Source organism: Bombus affinis, unplaced genomic scaffold (assembly GCF_024516045.1).
Source record: "Bombus affinis isolate iyBomAffi1 unplaced genomic scaffold, iyBomAffi1.2 ctg00000527.1, whole genome shotgun sequence".
Classification (NCBI taxonomy): Eukaryota; Metazoa; Arthropoda; class Insecta; order Hymenoptera; family Apidae; genus Bombus; species Bombus affinis.
In genome coordinates, this window is record NW_026109165.1 from 18,434 (window position 1) to 35,975 (window position 17,542).

General features: G+C 31.8%; 3 long non-coding RNA genes across 10 annotated transcripts in view; 2 read left to right on the top strand and 1 right to left on the bottom strand.

The window, feature by feature from the left end:
* Positions 1–2,332: 2,332 nt before the first annotated feature.
* LOC126928096 (uncharacterized) lies at positions 2,333–2,940 on the bottom strand. The gene is made up of 2 exons (XR_007716292.1): positions 2,792–2,940; positions 2,333–2,675 (listed from the first exon to the last, which is right to left on the bottom strand). It is a non-coding gene; the product is annotated as an uncharacterized LOC126928096 (long non-coding RNA).
* A 2,548-nt stretch (positions 2,941–5,488) lies between these two features.
* On the top strand, positions 5,489–10,324 carry LOC126928092 (uncharacterized). 8 transcript variants are annotated; one of them, XR_007716277.1, is made up of 7 exons: positions 5,489–5,503; positions 5,583–5,686; positions 5,801–6,059; positions 6,330–7,286; positions 7,858–8,047; positions 8,490–8,658; positions 8,938–10,324. It is a non-coding gene; the product is annotated as an uncharacterized LOC126928092 (long non-coding RNA). The 8 variants fall into 8 exon arrangements; XR_007716279.1 differs by having other exon boundaries at positions 5,801–6,044; XR_007716282.1 differs by having other exon boundaries at positions 5,801–5,958.
* Positions 10,325–13,141: 2,817 nt separating this feature from the next.
* Positions 13,142–17,542, top strand: part of LOC126928095 (uncharacterized) — a 32,245-nt gene continuing 27,844 nt past the window's right edge. The window contains exon 1 of the long non-coding RNA XR_007716291.1: positions 13,142–13,330. This is a non-coding gene — a long non-coding RNA (uncharacterized LOC126928095). The remainder of the gene's footprint in view (positions 13,331–17,542) is intronic.

Here is a 17,542-nt window from a genome sequence, read left to right on the forward strand (position 1 = left end):
CTCGAGAGACCCGAACGGTGAGACGTACCCAGAAGCAATGCAGTTACCTGGGCAAAGAGTCCCAAAGACCAAGGACGTAGGAAATTTCGAGAAACGGAAATGGAAACTGGAGTGGCGCGTCAATCAGCACTGACGGAAACTAATAAAAATGGAAAAAACCAAACTAATTCGTTTCACAAATTATTAAAACGATATTATTGAAAATTTCACTCGATTTTCTCACTGCACACGTCAATATTTGTCGAAATATCAATATTAAAAAGTTAATAAAAAAAAATATCCTCTTTCTTCATACCTGTCTTTCTCCCGGGCGGCGAAGGAATACTAGAATGTTCGAGAACAACGGATACTTTTTGATTTTATCTCAATATCAATTTCAATCTTTTTAAACGAAATATAATCTGAACGATGAAACGTTTGATCAAATAATGTTCTTCGTTCGATGCTAAAGGAAATTGAGAAGAAACATCGAAAATTCGTTAATAAAACGAATTTCTTTGTTTCTGTTAAATAATAAACTTGATATACGTATTGGTTTTTAAAATCAATATAGCTAACCAATGGGCACACTTTTAACAAGGGTGATGGAACATACCAAAAATCTTTCAAGATGGTCTTGGCAACGGAAGAGTCGAAAATATGACAATTATGAATGAAAAATTCTAATATTTTACAGCTGGCAACGATAAACAACTCCAGATATTCTCCTAATTAATTTACAACAAATTCGCGTATATGATCGATAGCTGACGTCACTGTGTCCCACAGCCCTTGTAAAACGATAAGAATTTCCTGGGAAACTTGTAGCCACGAAATGAAAAAGATGATAAAACTTCTAACAAGAGTACTGAGACGAGCAACTTTGTACTTACCCCTTCGGAGTAGGGAACGTGATTAAACGTCCGCGAGTTCGAAACTTTTGTAAGTCACTGCACGGCCGCTGCTTATGGTGGAAATGTAATAGATATAAGTACAGAGCGCGTGAGCGAACTAAAAACGCGATATAGGGGTAAAGAGAGAGACCGTTCCGTCCTTCTCTAATGCCCGCGTACTTGTACCGGAAATGTGTAACAACGGTAAACGAGCGCCGTCAGTGTCCACTAGTGTGCATGCCTGATTAAACAAGGACAGAAAATGCTTATATACAGCCTTCTCTTTCTATTTCCATGTCGCATCCATCTTACTATACAGTAGACAGGATTCGACTATTCCATCATTATATTCGCACCCTGCTTACGTGTGAACTAACATTGCCATGACAACAAATCGTTCGTCTCCTGTTTGATGCTCAGTTTTCAACGGAGTTGAAGGGAAACTTTATAAGAGAAAGGAAGTGACGGATTGTCTCAAAGTAATAAACGAAAATTCTCGTAACTATCGAAAAACGATAGTCAATACAAGGATATCATTATCACATTTAAAACTATTACAATGAACGGTGATTTATCGCTGCAAGGTACCACAAATAAGATATCTCATAATTTGCGAAAAGACTTTGGAACTTCCATGACAGTCATGAGTGTGTTTTGTCATTGATTTGCCATATTGCGTTTTTCACAATTGTTGTTCATTTTTTGTGATATTTTACACTCGCACATAGTATCTATGATTTTTTCTTTCGATAATTCTTATAATTATTGTCAATAATTAATTATTTATAACCATTTACGCTGTATTATATATCATTAAGATTTATCTTTGCACGTATCAAGATAGTAGATAACAAAATTATGTTTATATATTTATATTATGTGTATATATTTAGATATCTTCTTAGTTGCAATTTTTTCGAATAATATCGGCGACCAATCGAAATAGAAATTAGTGCGGAAAGAGGGGAAGGAACCAAAATTTGAAAATCGACATCGGTAACTCAGTAGTTATAGAGTAACTCAATCGATAACGTAGATTAACTAGTTATAAATGAAAATATATTTAAATTCAAACTTTAAAAATTAGAAATTAAAAGGCAGAAGGCAAAAAATTATCGCCGAGGATTTATATAATAATAAATAGACAGTACATTCTTTTTGTCTGTCTTACCTAGAAATAAAACAGTTAATTGATGATTATCGTATAGTGTGTACTCATAGCATAAAATTTGTTCAATGAATTAAAAATTATATTTTTTAGATATGTAGACATTAGCGATGTATTAATCCGGGAAGCTCGTCTACCTCGGAAATATCGAGTCTGCGACAACGTCGATTTGGAAATTATTCTTACAGAATATGAAAATTATTACAAGATGAAATTCCAAAAATATCCTATATTGTGCAAGAAAATAACTGAAAAGGAAATAAAGACGAGGGAAATGACAAATGCGAACAAAGTGTAAGAATTTAAATTATTTAACACTATTCAACGTTCTCAACGTATTCAACGTATCGATTACAATATCATTCAATCTTTGAAGAAGTAGTAAAACGTGTCAAATCTGTTAGCAAACAAACGAGAAGTGAGTCTGTATCTGGGTCTGTGAAAGGGAGGAATGCACAACAGAAGATGAGGGGTGATGCTACGGATGATATTAATCTCGCAATGACAGTGACATCAATTTTCGCCAATGAAAGCGATGAATCTTCATCAGAAGAGGAGAGCTATTTAACATCTTAATGGAACAATCCACGCAATCAAAGATATCAAAATAGGCTCAGAAGCTTTATATAGACAATCTGGAATTATGGAAGATTATTGAAGACATTTCATGCGTAAGTTATTTTCGATTAATATACGTATTGTAAATACTGATTTCAGTAAAGCTTTAAATAACGAATTACATAACACTTACGGAAATTAATACGGAGATTATGCGCCATTTCATCTTTGTATTGTCGTAGGAAATCATACTGACAAAATTAAATGTATATTGGGACAACATCGTAGGCCTAGAGGAATGTAAATCTGCTATTAAGGAGGCCATTGTGTATCTCCTCAAGTACCTTATCTTTTTTAAAGGCCCATTTTCTCCCTGGAATGTCAATGCACCTTTTTTAACATAACGGCCAGCTCATTGGTGAGCAAATGGAGAGGTGATTCCGAGAAGTATATCCGTGTAAGTTGATTTCCTTTGTCTATGAAGAAGAGATTCTGGAATATATCATATATAATAATAATCATATATAAATAGAATAGTTACATTAATACATTTGTTAAACTGAACAGGTTTTATTTGAACTTGCCTATAATTTTTCGCCTACAATTATTTTTATCGACGAGATTGACTGGATAGGCACAAATAAAGGAGTAAACTGTACATTGTCTGAACCTGCAAAGAGATTCAGATCAGAACTTCTTTCTAGATTGGATGGATTAGTATCTAACGAAAATTCTAATGTAGTTCTTTTGGCTGCAACTAATTGCCCTTGCTATGTATATCACGCTATTTCAATGTTTTCTAAGTAGAAAATATCTTAATATCATAATTATTCATTATCTTAATCTTAATTATTGTGTTGTGCGGAATATTCCTTTGTTATTATTAATATAACAGAACAATAATATTTATTGTAAATATATTATTAGGGACATTGATGCAGCTTTACGCAGATGCCTTGAAAAGAAAATATACGTATCATTACCAAATGAAGTTACTCGACTTGGTATGTTCAAATTATACCTTAGCAACCAGTTATTAGAGAATATGGATATTGTAAACCACATAATAAAATCTACTGAAAAATATTCTTGCGTGGATATAAAATTGCTTTGTAAGCAAGCATGGCTGCTCGAAATAAGTCCAATATGGGAAAAACTTGAAAAAAAAAAAAAAAAAAAAAGAAACATCTGTTACGACTTTGAAATATGAATTAAAGAATTATGAAATAATAGCAAAATTGTTAAAAAACAATGTCACCTACAGTTACGGATGTGGATAGATATGAAGCGTGGAATAAATATGTATGCCATAAGAACATATTTTAAAAAATATAAATGCTTATCATATAAAAATATAAAAATATAAAAATATAAAAATATAAAAATATAAATGGTTATAAATTATTAATATAATTATCGTTCGAAAAATTGTTCGTGTGCGTGCATGTATGTGTGCGCACGCGTTATAAACAAGTTTGAAATGTTCGTTCTACATATATGTATACGTGGTATACATCTTCCCTTATAATATATAATATGTGTAATCTGAGTGGTAATATCTCCACGTATTACATATGTGTTAGTGTATTTTATCGATAATCTGTCTTTTATTTCCTCTTATCTTATTAACGCATGTATGGGCGCGTATATGCGCCGGGCGAAAGCTATGGTTATATATGGGATTGTTAACAAATAAAAATTAATCTAGGTGTTATTAAAGAAATTTGTTTCACCTTCTAAACTTTTTGATGATTGGTTTACTTTGAATATTTTGCATATTTTTGCATATCATGAGCATTTTGTACATTTCTATACATTCAAACTTTCTATGAATATAAAATGATCCGCACTACTATCTACTTCATAGTATACTCTATACGTTTAAAATGCTCCATTAGAAGCTTAAATCTATCAAAATACAGCTCCTAGGGAAATGTGAATTTTCACATGAACACATAATATCGATTTTCTCATTGAAACGTATAGGCAGGTATATACTAGCATAAGCCACCTTCGGCATTTGGCCGTATGATGCAGCACTAGCTCTGTAACATAGAAAACCATAGGCGTCAGTTCTTCTTATTTCCTCTTTGATATATGTTTACTTTAATGTCACTTATTCAGACGCTTGATACATTGTCGGAATGAAATTTTAGTAATGTGCAAGTAATTTTGAGTAGATTAATAAAGTATAATAAGATATCAGATTCATGTACGTAGATTCAAGTGACATCAATCTTTATGTCTAGTATATACATGTGTATTGATCTATAAGTCAGTGTTAAAATAACAAATAAATGGCAGAAGAAGGAAAGAAGATTTCCTTCGGTTTTGCGAAATCTATTAAGAAACCTGTGTTAAAAAATGCTATTCCACAAGAAAAAAAGAAAGTTGATTACATTGAATGCCTTGATGAGAAAGGTATTAAAGTAATAGGGTGAGTTCAAAAAGTAAAATTTATAATCAAGAAACATATAACCTCAACCTAACCTATAAAAATCACCAATAGCGGAATATATATATTTGAAAACAATTTTTTTATTTCAATGAGGAAGAAAAAAAAGATGAACCTCTAATTATTCCATTACTAGGTTCAAAAACCTGGCATGATAGAATTCTTAATAAAATAGATGCAGACATTTTCCTTCCGAAGGCAGATAAGGAAAAGGTAGGAGACGCTAGTGTTAACGAGGCAAAATCAAAGCTATCTAATGGAAAAACATCGCCAATAATATCAATAAAGAAAGAGCCAGTTGAAGATAGTGAAAATAAAGTTGTTACTTTAGAAGAGCAAGCGACTAAAGAAATCATTGGGGAACTTAAGTCAAAGAATAAATATGAAACTAAAACAAATGATTTAACTTTACCTTTAGTAGAAGATGAATCATTAAGAGGCAAAGAACAGGTACGTTATCAACATATTGATGTGCAATGCACAGATGTATTACATTTGCATATTATAAATATCGTTTTGTATTTTTCAGTCTACGTTAGAAGATTATGAAAAAATTCCTATTGATGCTTTTGGTGTAGCAATGTTAAGGGGAATGGGATGGCAACCAGGAAAGGGAATTGGTTGAAATGAAAAGTATGAATTTTACTCTGGATTAAATTAATTATATGTATTTAATACATCACTTATTGGAAAGTAAACAGAGAACATCATTTTTTATTTCACAATCGTTTATTCTAACTATTACAGATTAGTAGCAGCTGTCATACCAGAATTACGACCAAAAGGTATGGGTCTTGGAGCAGACAAAGTAGCATTGCAGAAGAAAAATACAGATTTCAAAAAAGAAGAGGAAGAAGTTAAAATCGAGAAAGGAACATTTGTGAAAATTATAGCTGGAGAACAAAGTAATAATTATGGTCAAATAGAAGGATTCGATGATGATGCAGGAAGGCTCATAATAAAACTAGCTCTTGGTGGAAATATAATATCTGTAAATGAATTTATGGTACAGCCAGTGACTAAATCAGAATATTCTAAGAACTCAAAAGTTCAAAGTTAATATGAAGTGTTAGTTTTTCATTAAGGGACATTTAAGAAAATAAATTTGAATTGACATATACATATAAAGACATAATCGGACATGTAGAAAAACTAATTCAAGAGTACCTGTAAGTGTGTTGTTGCATGCAATTTTTTAAAGGTCCCTTCTATCTTTATATAAAATATGATAAATGTAGAGGTTTTAGATTTCAGTATTTTATGGGGTTAATTTCAGATACAAAAAAGTATGAGGAATATAAGGACAAGGAATCCAAGGGACTCAAGCAAAAGATGGATAGAAAAAGATCAATGTCCCCTGACCCCGAAGACGGTGAAGAACAAAAGTAGTAATAAAAGAAAGAAAATCGGAAGTACGATGCACAATAAGAACAAGTATGATAAAGTGGGGGATAAAAAATCAGAAAGACGAAAAAGGCGCTCCGAATCTAATGATGACAGCGATAGTGATTCTGAAAAGAAGAGACGGAGAGAAAGAAGTAACTCTAATAGTAATGATTCTTATAAATTAAAAAGATTGAAGAAGTCAAAGAAACGTAAGAAGTACGATTGCTCGTCTGAAAGATCAAGTAAAAAACGAGACGACGAGAAAGATCAAGATCTCGATCATTTAGTAGGCAGTAATATTTTCCAGGAACGTATTCGGTCATTTTACTTTCAAGATAAATTGTACAATTTTATTTATACAGATTTTATAATAAAGTGTATTTTTACAAAAGTATATTTCTTTTCTTACCCTTAACTGAAAATTACATTTAATTATAATATGTAATAATGTTTACAATTACATCAAAGTTAATGTCCTAAACTTTATCAATAATTATTAAAAATCCCCGCGTATTGCTTACGTAATGTTGATATCGAGTAATACCATACATAACCTCAAAGAACATTATGATACTTACGAACATCGTTAAACAAGTAGTGCGAACGATGTCGAGTAAGTATTCACTATGTATAAAGTATTTATAAATAAAAAGTATGGGAAATATATAACCGAGTGTATTTAACTTTTCCAACATTTTAGCATTTCGCTTGGCGTTGGTACAACTTCAAGTAAATGAAGTAAAAAGCAAAAATGTAGAGCGGGCAGTTTCCTACATTTCAAGCGCGAAAGAGCATAATGCTGATATTATCGCTCTTCCTGAATGCTTTAATTCACCATATGGAATACGTAATAATTTGTTTCTTTTTCTAATAATTTATTATATGTATAACAACTATATAGAAAAAAGTAAAAGTAGACAAATTACCTTAACGTTCATACTTCCATAAAGATTGTGAATTGACTCGAGAATATAGAATTTCCCCATTTTTATGATTATCGTGATTTTTGTATAAATATATTTTTTAAGATACTAATAATTAGATACTTATAAACTAGTATTATCAATTATTTTGTATTTATAATTCCACCTATAATAGTTAAAAATTAAAGTTAGTTAAAATCTAACTTTATGTTTCAAAAAGTACTAGCAAAGTCGTTAAGTAACAAGTCACTGGTACTGACCCAAATAGCATGATTGTAATTAAACATTTCTAAATATTCATTTTTCATCTTGAACCTGTAGAAACAATTTATTATATGTACTATTATCTAAGTAATTATATATTTAAGTAAATCTAAATATAAAATTTAGTTATTTTAATAATTTAAAAAATAAAAAATTGACAAACATTTCAACCTAATTTATGGTTGGAACAAAGGACAGTTATTTTTCATTAATTGAAATATTGCAATGCAGAATAGTTTCCAAAATACGCCGAGAGTATTCCTGATGAAACGGTGAAACGAGCGTTGCTTTATCGAAGGCAGCTAAGGAAAACAGCATTTATGTAGTTGGTGGTACGATACCTGAAATAGAGGGCGATAAATTGTACAATACCTGTACTATTTGGGGTCCCGATGGAACTTTGATAGCAAAACACCGGAAGGTAAATAATATACCTCCATGTGGCTTTGAAATTGAAAATATTGGGGTGGAGAAAGTGACTCTATCTAGGAATAATTTAGGAATATGCATATGTACATACGTGTACTATAACCAATTCTATAATTTAAAAAATATGTTATAGGTTTATAAAATACGTTTTGATACGAGAAACATACATTTTTGTCGTAATATAATATATAAATTTTTGTACAATATATTTGTTTTGTAATATAAATTTTTCACATAGGAAAAAACTTATTTTTTCTTAAAAAATATTCCTTCTCAAATATTATTAAATGATAAAACTTTTTAATAAAAGAAAGTGATAAAAACGCTGTCAGTTATTAAATAAAAAACAATTAAAGTTTAGAAGTTCGTAACATTGATGTTAAATTACAAAAGTTACAGCAATAGAGTTAGCAACTATATTTTTATGTTATTAGGTACATCTATTCGACATCGACATTCCCAACAAGATTACTTTCCGAGAGAGTGATTCACTCAGTCCTGGTAATTCCCTAACAATGTTTGATGTGAAGGGCTGCAAAATAGGTATTGGCATTTGCTATGATATCAGATTCGAGGAAATGGCACGCATTTATCGGAACAAAGGTACAGTAGCTTAATCGAACAATACTTAACTAGCATGAAAGTAACTATCTTTCTTAAATATATTCTATATAAAATATAATCAATATAATCTGTAACTCTGTATAAAAAGGAGCTTAATTTAAAAAACCAGTATATTCGCTGAAAATGAAATAAATAAAAGAATTAGAAGCACGACAAGAGGACTGTTCTCGCATATTCATAAATTATGGAATATGGACTGTGCAGCTACAAAGTTAACTAAAATTCAGTGGTCTCGTATTTCCCATTTCTCTGTGTTAGGTTGCCAAATGCTGATATATCCGGCGGCATTCAATATGACCACTGGACCACTGCACTGGTCATTACTTCAGCGTTCCAGAGCGAATGACAATCAATTATACGTCGCCTGTATATCACCGGCTCGTGTTCCTTCAGCAAGTTATGTCGCATGGGGACATACACAGTTGACAAATCCCTGGGAGAAAATCCTTTATGATTTGTGAAACTCAGGAAAATATGGTGGTCACCGATATCGGTAATTTCCAGCTTAACATTAAAAGCGAGAAATCCATGATGTAATTAACTTTTAGTCTCGTTGGTTCATCGATTTTGCCGGCTCCCTCTGTATTTGTTGAATTTATTAGCAAGCATTACTTATTACTTCGTATGTTTTTCTTTTCTCTCAGATTTGAAAGTTGTTGAGGAAGTAAGGGCTCAGATACCTACATTTTCTCAAAGACGTACGGATTTGTACGACACTGTCTATAAAAAGGAGTAACTCTACACTGAAACAGAAAATGTTTTCTTATAATATTTCTACTACAATACCGTTTTTTTTTTTTTTTTTTTTTTTATGACTTATTACTAATTACTTATCATTTGTACTAAATGAATAACTCAATTAAGAAAACCAAAATGTTATAAATAATAATCTGTATATCTTGTGTATCAATATGTAATTGGATATTGTAATAATATTGGAATGTCTTTGATCAGGGATATGATAAAGAACACGCGAAGACTACGTTCTTTTGAACATCTTTAATATCCATCATTTATAACATTAAACATCTTTTTAAATATTTAGATAGATTAATACGTAACTCTTTATATATATAAACATTAATTTGAAGTTACAAGCTTAGAGAAATTGGTCGATTAATATTTATAGATCGGCTGTCTTGATGAAAGGCTTAAAGAAAGCAAAAACATAACAATGTCGCAAATATAATTTATAGTTTAACTTCTTTCTTGTATCTGTCTGCCTTTCACGATGTTTTACCAATTACAATAAGTAATTTCGACTTCTTTGCGCTCCGTTTTAACGCATTCGAGACCGAAAGAAATTCATATCAATCAGTAGGCATAATATATATAACTGTACATAATATATTATAGTATAACATAGTATATAATTTTATATTTTAAAAACATGAGGCATAAAATTTAAGATTGTCATCGACTTAAAATTAAAATATGAAAAGAATATTCCAGAGAGAGAAAAGCACAGTATCATTCTAACAAAACATTCAGATCGTACTGACACCCAGGAATCGTATTACAATAAAATCTCGGTCTCGAATGAATTAACACGAACGATTAACATGAAACACACTTGCGGCTTAAACACCTTCGATATCGAGGAAATTCAAACTTTACAAATAAAAGCAGCCTGTTCCTCTTTCCACCACAGACTCTCATACCATATCCGCTCTTATCCAGGCTTTTACTTGAAATCTCTGTCTATTTACAATTTAAATTTACCCGGACCACTCGTTGAGTCGGCAGCCCTTTATAAATATATAATGAACCCAGAACATATACCTGTGCCCCTAGCTGGTATCAGCTCTAGTAACGTTCATACCGGAACTTTCATACGACGCCAATTTGTCACGCGTGAACATCGATTCTTTCAGGGGTCACGGCTTTATGGGATTATATCCTTTAAAGTAATTAAAGTGATACTAATGATACAGAATTTTTTACAAATATTTAATATGTCCATAAAATAGGAAGTTTCGTGCTCTCTTATTTTATATTAATTATAAATTAGTAAGTTTTACATTTGTTATCTATAGATTTAATAAATTATTAAAATTCCATGAAGACATATTCTGGAACACATTAGAAGATTTTGCTGTAATTTACAACGGATGCTCCGAGTACGAACAGGCAGTAAACGAACAAATAGAAATTCAGGCTATTGTGGTAGTATAGCTCACGTGGGATTTTAAGCTCGAATTGGACTTAAACGTTACGATCGTCGTGAATAATTACGATATATACCCTGTACGACGAGCAGAGAATCTTAAATTATTAACGGCAATTCCTTTGTGCAAAGTGCAATTTTATTAACGGCCTGTAACGAATGAACGGCTCGTTTTGAATAAAGTTTACATTTAGAAAGTAAACACAGAAACACATTTTAAGAAACTAAGATATCGAGTTCTACTTGTAAACATCAAGTGCTCTTCGTTTGAGAAGATTACGAGTCTCTTCTTCGATAACGACATTAATTAAGAAGTTTCGATACCGTTTATGACATTAAGATCTCATTAGTAAAGTTATATCATTAAAATCTTACTGTTCCTAGAGAATATAATATAGTTAAAACTTCCAGAGGATCAACAGGTAAAGAAATTGTTGATAAAAGCATTGTTAGTGACAACTGACTGTAATCGATATCTGCTGGGTGAAGTTGTGTGTTCTGAGAATCTGTGTTAATGCAAGGATTCTGTTACAAATCATCAACTAAAGAGCCAGCGGGCACGTCCGACCGATCGATCGATACCACGAACCTCGAATGAATTAACGCTCAAGGTGGAACGGATTTAATAGATCGAGTGTTAGTGTAATTTGACACTTTGTTTACACTTGCTTTATGCAAACAAAGTTTGATGTTCTGAACTCGATGGTTATAAGATCTTATTGAAACTCCAGTATTTCACCCGCACGGTACGACACTTTGTTGATGATTGTCCTTGTATGTTGTTGATACTCCCCATCAGCCGTTAAATTTTGTTCGTCTATCGTACTTTTCTAGCCAGAGGTTTTCCCTGATGTTTTTCCCTACTGTCTAAGTCATCAGGTTTGCAGCTCGGGGAGGACAGATAATTCGGAATTTCCCAAAGGAAGGAGAGGTGCCGTCCGAGCCATAAAGGGACGGTCACTCAAAATGCCGAATAGATTCATTTAAATAATTATGAGAAACAAGTAAGTTTTGTAAGCACAAGTTTTCAAATGTTATAGTTTGAATCTGTTCTTATAATTTTAAAAAGACCTTACAGCCAGGATCTCTAAAAAATTCGATGAAAATTCTCATGAGACATCAATTGAAACAATTAAACGCAACAGAGAATGGGTATAATCATATAATTCCTCCCCATTTCAAAATTCATTCATATACATCGATTTTTGTTTTCATATTTGTTTTATGTGTGAAGAATATGTATTTATTGGCATCAAAATATTTTCTGTTTCAATTCCTGGTCATTTTAGATCGAAACTTCCAAATATCGTTGATTAAAAATTTTTTAATTTTTAAAATGAAAGGCACTAGTTATAGGACAAAAAGTTGTTTCAATTATTTGAACATTCTGCTTCATTCCTACAATAACATATTTTATTTTAAATGAAAACAAGAAACAATACTATTGTGTATAAGTTTAACGGAGTGACACAGGTGATTTGTAGCTAACACTGTAGCTAACATAGTTTCTGCAATATACCCTTTAATCGAATAGAAACAAGGGGATTTTAGAAATTTCTATTAACCGACAGTATTGTCAACAAGTTTTAACAATGACTGAAGGTTGCAAAATTAAATATAAAATGATTTATTAATAGCATATGCAGTGTTAAATTTGTAAATAAGCAGTTTATCTTTTAAGAATAACAAAGACACCAGAAAATAAAAATAAAGAATATTCTAATTATATTGCAAACTAACGAATAATGTAAAGAATTTATTTTTGTTATCTATATCACAGATTTTAGGTAAAATATTAATTTACTTATTATTAGGAGATTGAATTTGAAATATAATTATAATTTATAAGGGACACCTTTAAACTAGCAGATATTTGGTAGCAGTTCTCTAGCCTTTGTACAATATAACACAGTTCAGTTTAATTGAGTTTAATACCTTTGACCAGCCAGTTTCCAATTTCATTTATGGCATAATCTCCTGACAATTTCATACCCTTCGAAAGAAACACGATTTTCTATTATTGTTTTACAATCGCGGAATATGATCAGTGTTTCAATTAAGCTCCACTGTTTTAATTTCCCGTCTACGCACGATGTGGGTACACCGTTTTTTTGTTGTTTTTAGATACAAGTGACGAGAAATTATGAAATGATATTTTAAATTTAAACTGATTTCATTCATTGATTTATTGTAGCGACAATGGTAACTTGTTTAAATAAAGATTTTATAAATAAAATATTTAAGGTCTAAAATAATAAATTAACACATGTGAAAACATTAAAGCTGTTACCCTTATTCATGGTCTTGTTGGAACGTGTTTAACGAGCGTAACGTAGGCGTGAAAACGAAAACGTTGAGACTCTTGTGGCGTAAAAAGACTGAATTCCTCATAAAAATACAAGAAACGAATACAAGAAACGTGCACATAGTTTATTCTCGACCTTGGATACATAGAACCAAAAAAAAAAAAGAAAAAAAAAATGGGTTTTCTGAAACTTTCGTTTCTCGTGATGAGTACTTTATGATGCAATAAAAAATTTTGTCTGAAAATTATACTCAAGATCAATTTCATGATCCATTTTCTCTAACAGATCTCCATCTTCCACAGCTATAACAAATAATTTTTTCACACTCTATACATTTAACATCGATTATAATTCTGATAATTGAAACACCGAACATCAATGTGTTTATTCACTACGCTAACACAGATAACAATTAACAACTTTGACAACTTCCTGGACACCCTGGGCAATAGATTCATAGCTGGATTCCTCGGCTGATCTCTCCTCTGATCATTCCCCCGTGATAGTAACATAAATGTCCCCTCCTATTGAACCCTTCACTTGTGTAGAGATCATAGAAGCAATCAGTCGCCTAAACCCCAAGAAAGCAGCAGGTCACCACCTAATAGGAAATAAAGCAATCAAGTAACTTCCGATAAAAGGGATTGCACTGGAAAAAAACAAGAGATTAAGAAAAAATTCTGAAAGAGACACAAATCAGTAGTATTATTTTATATTACGTTGCGAATTACTTTTCAAAGTAATTCGCAAGTAAGTAATTTCAAAGTATTTCAAAATATAGAATAAAAAAAATTAAAATATTACAATTACCATCAATAAGCTCAGCGTCCACATATGACTATGTGACACATAGTGATTGACGCTTCCAGATATGGGACTATGGTTCTGAAGTGAACCATTTCTGGGTGAGTCATCGACGGTAGTGACATTAAATTCGATCGGATCTTCTGTGGGGTTTAGGCATTCGATGTTGCAACATCTGCGTTCATACCGGAACTTCTTGCACTTCTGTAATAAAAAGAAATCGATTAATTGTACGGATCAATCGTCACTAGACTATTTGAAAATTCAGGTTATTCAAAGAATGAAAGAAGAAGGAATTGCTCCAATTCCACCATTGCTTTAGCAAAACTAGTATTTGAGAACCATTAGTCAAATATATTATAACACTAATACTAATACTAACGGTTTCACCGTCGAAAAGTGGATCTTTCTAGCATGTCTACGCAAATGAAGGTTGGAGGGGGGAGGGGGAGGGGGGAACTGTACATGCGCCAAACACCTTTACGTTCGTAATTTTTCACACAAATTTACAACTGTAGGGAAAAAATTATCTCTGATGTTTCAGATGTTAGAAATTGACAATATCGCATAACGGAATGCTGTGTTCTAGATATTCTATTTTTGTTACGAAAGTGGTACAAACGAAGTCCACTTAAGAATAGTACAACAAAATCGGTTGACGTTAGGTTATCATGCAGATATCGCGGCTTTTGCTTTGGAAAGCACGCAACTGCCAGTCTCGTCGTCCCTTGTAAACGAGAGAAAGATATTGTAATTGGTCGGGATTAACATAAAACTCGTCGCATGCGATCAGATGGCCTGAATGTTTAAAAAACGAGAGTAGAGTGCGTGCTACGTGGTTCTAACAGTTTAGGCGGAAACTAATTATTGTAACCGGAGCCGAGATATGTAGCGATATTACTTTCCTCGACAAAGCGTATAAGGTGAGGAAAGAATCGCGATAAGGTAGAACAAGAGACAGGAATTCTTTACGTAAAGCAGATCTGTCAACTAGATAGAGATCCTACAGCTATAACTACAGTGAATCCGTACTCTGGCGAATTGTCGTTTCACAAATAAAGCTTCTGAAAAACGGAATTCATAGAATATAACTGCTGTTGTAAGAATCTATATATCTGATTTTGCTGCCGTATTTGTCAGAACGTTTGTTTATCAAAAAAACGCATCCTCTGTAATCTTCTGTAGTTTAACAAGGCACAGTTAATAAAAGAGATAGAGCGTTAAACGGTGCGATTTAATCACAGTTAAATAGATATTGGTCTCTTTAGTTAAAATGCCCTATGATTTATTTGCATCATTTTTTTTCCATGCAATTTAAAATATTTAAATAAACAATATTTACCAAATATTCAAATATTTAAAGAAACAGTAGTCCATACAATATAATTTTATTTGATGGTTATTTGATATTTAATATTTTGGTTTACATACAAAATTGAAATTATACTTTGCTTGAGGACAAAAATTCTAATTGCATTCCTAACATATACCAATAATTATTGATCGAAATAGAAAGAACTGCAGGACTAGGAAGATTACTTAGCATCTTATATAGCCTGGCAAGGCTCGAACGTTTTATCTTCCTGTAGATTTTCTTTGCTTTTAGACTTTCCTTCCATTTCTCTGAATTGGTATCTTCTGTACACTATTTATAAAAGAAGAATAAATTACATGTTACATCCAAGTTACCAATCCAAATAATTTTAAGTAAGAAAAGAGATCTAATGCAGCAGTTTCCACTTAAATATAGATCCGACGATTATTTACGAACAAATAGTATAAATCTTTTAGCAATATGAAATTCGCAATATTTATTCAAATATTTATATTTATAGTACGCCATTAGCAAAGAAGACATGTTTGCGTGCGTTATCGATTTTACGCTTTTGCCACGCAAACATGGAAATTGCGATTCGAAATTGAATTTGCACTGGAAACGGTTGACGTTACGACATCAATAACATATTTCAAAAACACTGACGATATCATACGGAATCAGAGAGATTCTATGAGAAGTTAAACGCATAATCATCCTATTGTAAATAACAGGAACAGAAAGTACACAAGGAATAATACAGAATCATCCTATCATCCTATCCTATTATACAGGATTGCTTTGATTCGAGCTCAAACATAGGGAAATCTGAAAGAATTTTTCGCAGAATTTCCTTCCCCTTTGAATTAGCTTTTATACAGAACGACTTTAACCTTTTCAAGGAAATACCTATAGAGTGTGACGATCTATGATTTTAAATAGAGAGGTATATCTGAAAAGAGGTGGATGTAAAACGTAGCATATAAAACGTAGATCAAATCTTTATTCAAGGATTTTTTCTCTTCGCAGAGAATCAGGTTTTCAAGAACGATCGAATATGTATGCACTTGATTTACACGTGAAGTTGTCATTAAAAATATTGTTGCGTTTAAAAAGATAAATATTCATTTAAATTTAATGAAATTGTTAGTCCAATTGTTTTAAGCTTAAAGATATGTAGGTGTCACATTTATATATTGAAAACCTGGGAGCGGCATTAATTAACAAACCTAGTCACGCGCACACGTACTTTAAAACCATGCTTGAAAATCGATATTCCCTGAAACAATGCATCGTTCTGCGCTTCCAATTTATTTTCGCACGAAGAATCAGTCCATTCATCGTTGCCGTCACCATCGCTACTGTAATCTATATTACTCGAATAAATTCTATATCTTGATTGGAAAATCGCATATTTTAACGAACTTTCTGTGTTTTTTTTTTTTTTTTTTTCTATGATTTTAATTGGCAATTTCCGAAATTGAACTATAGCTTGAGAATAAACCGATAATATTTGAGGGTATATATACATACATCATGTTTTTGATGGGTTTTGTAGTAAAATAATTGTAGAAAAAGCAAACTTTTTAAGAAAAAATTACCATATTCGAGTAATAAATTATAGAAAATTACCAATGTAATTCAGCTAATTAGTGCCCCAGTTAATTTCGATGTTCACTACCACGCCACTTAAGAAGTGGTTTCGTGTCCGAGCGGATTTCCCCCACGTAAAGAAAAAAAGAAAAAGAAAAAGGAAAAAAAAAGAAAAAGAGAAAGGAAGAAAAAGAAAAAGAAAAAGGAAAAAAAAGAAAAAGAGAAAGAAAAAGAAAACGAAAAAGAAAAAAAAAGTTAATTTGGATGTTATAAAATGTTATATAACCAAGAACTTATCTTCTACTTGGTAGTCGCATAAGAGAAGACCGAGCCATTGAATCGCTCAAATCGATTAGCTGATTCGCTTAACGTAATTTTACTTCCGATGACGTAAACAAGAGCAGAAAGTACACAAGTAATAATACAGAAATGTCAAATGTACAGAAGAATAAATTTCGTTAAATCATTAGCACGTAACATTTCCTTATAATTCCATTTGTGTATAGCAAAATAGCTTGTGTGCTTTCATGAATTATAATTGATATTTAGAAGCTTTCATGTAGGTAGATATATAACTCGTGTTAATTAGTAATTTAACAATACATCATGACAACATATCATTTTCGTTTCTTCGTTTATCTCGTTATGCGCGTAAACGAATGTGTAAATAAAGACATA